Consider the following 7,539-nt stretch of genomic DNA (forward strand, 5'->3'; position numbering starts at 1 on the left):
GGCCTGGTCAGTGAGGGGGGCCTGGTCAGTGAGGGGGGGGCCTGGTCAGTGAGGGGGGGCCTGGTCAGTGAGGGGGCCTGGTCAGTGAGGGGGCCTGGTCAGTGAGGGGGGGCCTGGTCAGTGAGGGGGCCTGGTCAGTGAGGGGGGGCCTGGTCAGTGAGGGGGCCTGGTCAGTGAGGGGGCCTGGTCAGTGAGGGGGCCTGGTCAGTGAGGGGTCGGGAGCGAGGCAGACACATCAACATGCAGGGAGGTGCCGTGGGGCAGGAAGCAGCCACACGCTCCAGCTGGTTGGTTGGTTCTGTCACAGAACAGAAACCTGGAACTGGATGTCCCAGGTGGAGAAAGGCTGGAAGGTGGTTGTGGGCAGCGGGAACAGAACAAGCAAAGGCAAGGAGGTGTCAAGTGAGGCCTGCTTGGGGAACAGTGGATGGTCTGCTGGGATTTGGGGAGGGAAGGAAGATGAGGCTAGGCACAGGGAGCGGCAAGATTCCAAAGGATCTGGAATTCCAGGGGGTTTCTAGATTCTCAAAGGATTGCCAGTGGAAGACTGACATCTTTAAAAATAATAATAATAATTTTATATATATATATATATATATATATATATATATATATATATATATTGATTTTTTACAGAGAGGAAGGGAGAGGGATAGAGAGTTAGAAACATCGATGAGAAACATCGATCAGCTGCCTCCTGCACACCCCCTACTGGGGATGTGCCCGCAACCAAGGTACATGTCCTTGACCGGAATAGAACCTGGGACCTTTCAGTCCACAGGCCGACGCTCTATCCACTGAGCCAACCCGGTTAGGGCAAGAATGACATCTTTACGTCTGAGTTTTGGAGTAGAGATTGGATCCGAGGGAGAGACAGGTGAGGGAGATAAGTGACTACAGTATTCTTTATTTTATTTATTTTTAAATCTCTATTGTTGAAAGTATTACATATGTTCTCCTTTCCCCCTCCATCAACCTCCTCCAGCCCACCCCGCCCCCTGCCCCAGGCCCTCACCACCCCACTGTCTGAGTCCATGGGTTACACATATACGCATACAAGGTCTTTGGTTGATTACCTCCCACCCACCCACCCTGACTACAGTATTCTTTCTACGAATAGTGATAATAGCTTCCTTTTGTTGAGCACCTACTGGTATGTTAGACATCATATTAGGTGCTTTTCCTAAGTCATCACTTAATACACATACAGGCGCTCTGTTAGTGGGAGCGACTTGGAGGTTATTATTATCCCTCTTTTCTAGGTGAGGAAAAGGAGGCTTTGAGAGATCAAGTGACAGCCCAGGGCCCCTAGGATTGGAATCCGAGTCTGGCTGACTCCAAAGACCTTGATGCTACCCTGGCCCGATGGGACGTGTGTAATGAAAACAGCCTCAGGCCAGAGGACAGGGATCCGACGTCCAGGAATGGAGAAGATAAGGTCGGTCTCAAAGATAATCCAGAGGCAGATTTTGTTTTTGTTTTGCTTCACCCTTCAAGTAAGTTTATTCACACACATGGAGGATATAGTTACATTCCTAAGGTTACAAAGCCTTTCTGGAGCCAGAACTGGGCAGACTCCTCTGGGGGAAAGGGCACCGTTTCCACAGGGCAGTGGCCGCGGGAGGGAGGAAAGGGCAGGTCTGAAGTTCAGTGTGTCCAGCGGCTCCGAGGTTCCCCAGGAGGCCCAGCCAGGGCTTGGGGTGCAGAGGCCCAGCAGCAAGAGGCACGGGTGAATGAAGGAGGGGGTCCATCTGAGTCTCAGCTGCATCGACACCTGACATCAGTGGGGTCAAAAGCCTCCAAGGAGGAAGGAAATGTGACCCCGCCCCCCCAACAATAATGCCAAAACGTCAGAGACACAGGAGCCAAGGAAAGAGCTCCCTATTGCCAAAGCTGGAAGAGTTTGAGCAGCAAAGTAAGGGAAGTAGCACTGTGTTTCCACCCAGAGTATAAAATAGATACCCATGAGTTCATACTGATATAAATACATGATCGGGAAGAGTCAGATCTTCCACAGAACATTCCAAATAATTGATGCAGATATTCTACCCTCAGAGAGGTGGGACGTACTCCCCATTGCTTACGCGTGGGCTGCTCATGGCGACTTCCGTCCGAAGAGAACAGTGTGGCAGGGAGGGGCAGAGGGACCTTCTCAGGGGGCATTTCTGACAAACGCCACCTCGGCCAGGTCGTCAGGCCAACATCAGCCCGATAAGCCAGGTGGATATGCTGTGTCCATCGGCATCCTTGGTCAGGGCGCCAGCAGCCCCTGGCCGCCTTGGAAAAAGCCTGTTTTTTCATAAACACAAGCATATCCACAGCTCCCGTTCACTCCTGGCTGTGTGTGTCCATGACCTTGTGGGGTGGGGACCAGGAGCCCTGGAGCACCCGCTGTCGCCTCAGCTCCTGAGAGCTCAGGGGCACAGGAAGTCCGGTCACTGAGGCCCAGGACTGAGAGGGAAGCCACAGTCCACGGCATCCAGGAGGGCTCTGTCAGAGGCCCGCAGTGCCCAGGGAGTTGGACGGGGCCCAGCTGTGACCGAGTTCGCATTGTCCAGAGGCAGCGAAGAGCAGCAGCAGCGTCCAGGGCAGGCCCAGCAGCTGGGTCAGAGGGACACCGGCACCCGGAGGCGCCAGCAGCCGGAGGTGGCCCTGGGGTTAGCAGTGCGCATCTGCAGGCAGAGACTGGGACTCGGAGCTGCTGACAGCATGTTCTGAAACCTCTTGCCTCGGGCCCAGAGGGTCTGCTTCTGTTTTTCCAGTTCACGAGGTCAACAATCTTGAACACGTCCTTCAGCAAACCAGAGAACCCCCATCAGAGTCAGGTCCACGCTTGTCTCGGTGACCTCTGGCCGAGCAGCCTGCTGCTGACCGGCCGTGCGGGGGGTGCTTCTGGGAAGGCAAGGATCCCAGTGACTTTCCGTTCTCCCCCCAGGAGGCCCCTGGCTGCTCAGTGTGGTCCAGATCAGCCCCCTCTTTCCCTTGACTCCAAAGCTGGGATGAAGAATGTGCTCAAAAGCACCCGTAGAAAATGAACGCTTGTCCTCTCCCCGCCTCCCCATCAGCGGGAGAAGCCAATTTACAAAAACCAGTCCATCTCAGGGAGGCAAGACTGAGCGCTTCCCCCTTGTCGAATCCATGACGGCTCCAGTGTTAAGCCCATGCTTAGCATCATATATGACACTTTGTCCATCTCATTAAATATTCTTGGAAAACATTACCTCTTTCCATCTTAAAACTCTTTTGAAAAAATATTTTTATTGATTTCAGAGAGGAAGGGCAAGAGAGAGAGAGAGAGAGAGAGAGACATCAATGATGAGAGAGAATCAATGATTGGCTGCCTCCTGCACGCCCCCCACTAGGGATTGAGTCCGAAACCCAGTCATGTGCCCTTGACCGGAATTGAATCCGGGACCCTTCAGTCCACAGGCCGATGCTCTATCCACTGAGCCAAACCGGCTATGGACATCTTAAAATTCTTAAAGCAGTAACTGTGCCGTGGAGGAGTCTGGAAAATGCTATCTTACCATGTGCTGAAGGTTCCTGTCACCTGTGATGTTGTGTGGCTATCACATGCCCCTGGTCTGATGTGGGGAGAAGGCACTTCCCCTCTGTGGCATGCTTGCCCCAAACCCTTAAGACCAGTTTAATCAGGAGAAAAGCACCAGAGTAACCCAAATTGAGGAACACTCCACAAAACATTGAGTGTTACTCCTCAGAATGTCAAGGTCATGAAAAGCAAGGAAAGACTGAGCAACTATCACAGGCCAGAGGAGACTGGGGAGGCCTGGCAGCTGAATTCCATGTGTAACCAGGGCGCCACAGGACAGGTAAACACAAACAGAAAAAAAGACATCAGTGAGAACACGGTGAAATCCAAATAAAGTGCGCAACTTAGTTAATAGTGACGTACATGAGAATGTAAGATGCTGACAGTGGAAGGAAATGGGTGAGGGTATATAGAACTCCGTGTATTATATTTGGAGCTTTTCTGGGAGCCTAAACTTATTTCAAGAGAAGCCATTTATTAGAAGAAAACACCCCCCACGAAAACCAAACACTCTCTCCTTGGCTTCCGTGATATTGTGCCAGTATATTCTTCCTCTGTGTATGTGTTGGTGTGTGTGTGTGTGTGTATGTGTGTGTGTGTGTGTGTGTGTGTGTTCTTACTCACCAAATGACAGCTAACACATTAGGTATTGTGAATAAGGAGGCCAACAAGGCAAACCCAGTCTGGTTCCTGCCCTCATGGGACTATAGTTTAGAGCAGCAGTCGCCAACCTTTCAGACCTCACGGACCACCATGGTCCGTGCACCACCGGTTGGCGACCGCTGGTTTAGAGCAGGAACTTTGAATTGAGTTGGACTTGAGGTTGAACCAGCTCTGCTCCTCCCTAGACATTGCGTGATCCCAGGTAAGTCCCTTCATCCACGGAAACCTCAGCTTTTCTTCTCTGTAGAAAGTGAACAAGGACGTCTACTTTGTAGTATGGCTGTGAAGATTCAATGAGATAATATACAAAAGTCCCAACCCATAGTAAGTGCTCAATAAACACTCACTAAGGGAACCACTGACACCCGGGTCAGGCCTGCAGCCTCCCATGCAGTTTCTCTAGTTTCACGTCCGTGGAAGGAGTTTAATGCGAGAAGCAACCAAGAACAACAACAACAAAGGTAAACCCTGGTGATAAGGAAGCGCAGGCAGAGGCGCTGTCCTGAGTAAATGGAGGAATCAGCAAACGATTTCGTGAAAGGCATTGGGCCAAAACCTGGCTAAAACCCTACTCTGATTATTCTTTATGACAATGAGACATTTTAGACTATCAGGAGATAGAGAGACTGGCTGGCTTCCTGAACCAATTCTACCACTTACTAACCTTGGCAAGTCACTTAATCTCTCTGCTTATTTCCTCATCTGTCAAGTAGGGGCGATAACAGTACTTACCTCATAGACTTGCTGTAAGGATTAATATAGGTAATCAAAATAGGTAAATATAGGATTAAGATAGTAAAGCATTTAGACCAATCCCTGGCTCAAAGTAGCTCCGTATGTGTTATCTGTCGCTGCCCATTTCTCCCCAATGCCACGTGATGCTAACAGCACCTTACCCAATGGTGGGAGATTTCCATTATCCGAATGGACCAGAATAACAGTTCACTTGGTCTTAGGGGACCTGGTCAAGCCTCTACCACAACGACCAGAATAACAGCGGGAATTGTAACCCAGTCGGCCATTCGTTTGACACTGTTTCCATAAATGCTGACTCTGACTAGATAAACAGCATGCTTGTGTAGGAATCCCAGGAACTCACTTCCGAAGATACAGACTCTGACCTTCAGTGATCCCAGTTCTGGGAGATGCTAACAGTGGAAGGAAATGGCTGAGGGGTAAATAGCTGACCTTCAGACCTAAAGCCAGGGTGACACAGAGGCAGGATGACAAAGACCAGGAGGACGCACATCAGACCATCACTTGACCAGTTTCCAGGTCCTTGTCGGCATGGACTTCGCTGGCCTGCACCCACAGGACTTTTCCACCCTCCCCTTCAGCAGCAAGACCCTTCCCATAGGAAACTAATCTCATAGATATAAGATTTAAAACTAACGGGGGAGGGGGGAGGTAATAGGGGAGGGACACATAATAGAAGTAGAATCACAGTTGTTTAATAGCTACTCACTATAAAGAAGAGATTTTCTTACAGACCCTGGGAAACTGAAGGACGTGTTACACGAAGGAGCACAGGCCCTGGAGATAAGACAACCCGGAGCCCAGATGAAGGACAGAACATCTCTGAAGGGAGACAGCATTCCAGGGCTAATCTTCGCAAGGACAACGGAAGAAGGCAGACCCTGGGAACTCAGTAACTTCAGATTTTCCCCCACCCACTAACCCTATACAAGAGCTTGAAGTGAAATGCCAGAGCACTCCTTTTCAAGGTGCTATCCTGCTGCTCTCTCAGGTTGCCTGCTATCTGATTAATAAACGCTCACAAAGGATTCGACCTTGTCTCTGCTTATTGGCTTAGTGGCGAAGGCAGTAACGGACCCGTTGTGCCCAGTATCACCAGGACGTTTCATAGTGGGAGGTCTTTTCACGTAAAAAAAGTTATTTCTTGAGAGCGTTGGTTGGATCTCACTGGTAACATCAATCTTACCTCTTACCTCATTTGGGACCCTGACAGCCAGGTCATGATAGCTTTCAATATGGATTATACAACAGCTTCCGGTGTGTGTGTGTGTGAATGTGTGTGTGTGTGTGTGTGTGTGTGTGTGTGTGTAGTAAACCTTATTTTTAAGAAAAGATTTAGATTTATAGCAAAAAGAATTGAAGATTAGTACAGAGAGTTCCCAAATACCTGGCATTCAGTTGCCTGTTATTAACATTATCTTGCCTTTTAAATTCAACACGATGTCTTTGAGATGCATCCATGTTGATGTGTGGAGCTAACTTATTCTCACTGCAGCGCAGTGTTCCATGAATCTGGAAGCTTTTCGTGGTGTCCCATGGCCCAGGCTTTAGTGCCCAGAATCCCATCTTCCTCTTCGAGGGTTCGGCAGTGAAGATACTTACATGGCAGTAATGTTATAAAATGCCATCTGGATTTTCAATGTTAAGAATCATTCTACAGGCAAAGTATGGCAAATGGAACCACCTTTTACGGCATAGGATGTACATACTCCAAACCTTCACAAAGGCAAAGTAAAAATTGAGTTGATGGAGGAAGGCAGAAGTGGGGCGGGGAAATTATTCATTTCACACAGAGGAAAGTCGAAAGATACAATCTAAGGAAGAAACAGACAGTTAAGACTATTATTCAAAATTATAATTGTAACCAGTAGAAAAACTAAAAATATGAATGTAAAAAATTTGGGAGGAGAAAGGGGGAAAGGATGGCTAATGAAATCGCCACAGCAGGGAAGCAGGAGATACTGCGAACTCTAGCACATCAAGTACCAGAGTGTGAGGACATTATTCACAGTTATGAAAGTGACATAAACAAAAAGCTAAAATAACAACCTAATTAAAAAAAAAAAGAAGAAGAAGAAGAAAGAAAAGAAAAAAGCAAGGTTGCTCCTGAGTTGGGAAGTGAGAGGACATTTTAAAGTTTTGATGTCTAACTTTTATATTTGGCTCCCATGTGCGTTTTTATCTATGTGAATTGTATTTTTATACTTGAGATAATAATTAAAATAACTAATTAGGCAAAACTGTAGATCTGATTCTGACATTTCCCTAGGGCTTCAGGCACGTTCAGTAACTCCCATCACCCTGGGAGCAAGTTTACACTCTGACACCGACAAGGCTCTTGGATGACCTTTGGCTTCAGACACCCACCTACCTACCTCGGCGCAGGAGCCCCGAGCCTAGGCACCGCCCCGAAAGCCCTCTGGACTGGAGGGAGCGTGCGCCCTCTGCTGGTGCCATGACGTCAGCACGTGTAGGGTGCCGTCCTGGGCGTCTCATTGGAGACTGCGCCCCATCCCTCACCCAGGGCTCCTTGCGTCACGTGATTCCAGCCCCTTCCCAGGTGGGGGTGG

The sequence above is a fragment of the Cnephaeus nilssonii genome, assembly GCF_951640355.1.
Source record: "Cnephaeus nilssonii genome assembly, chromosome: 7".
NCBI lineage: Eukaryota > Metazoa > Chordata > Mammalia > Chiroptera > Vespertilionidae > Cnephaeus > Cnephaeus nilssonii.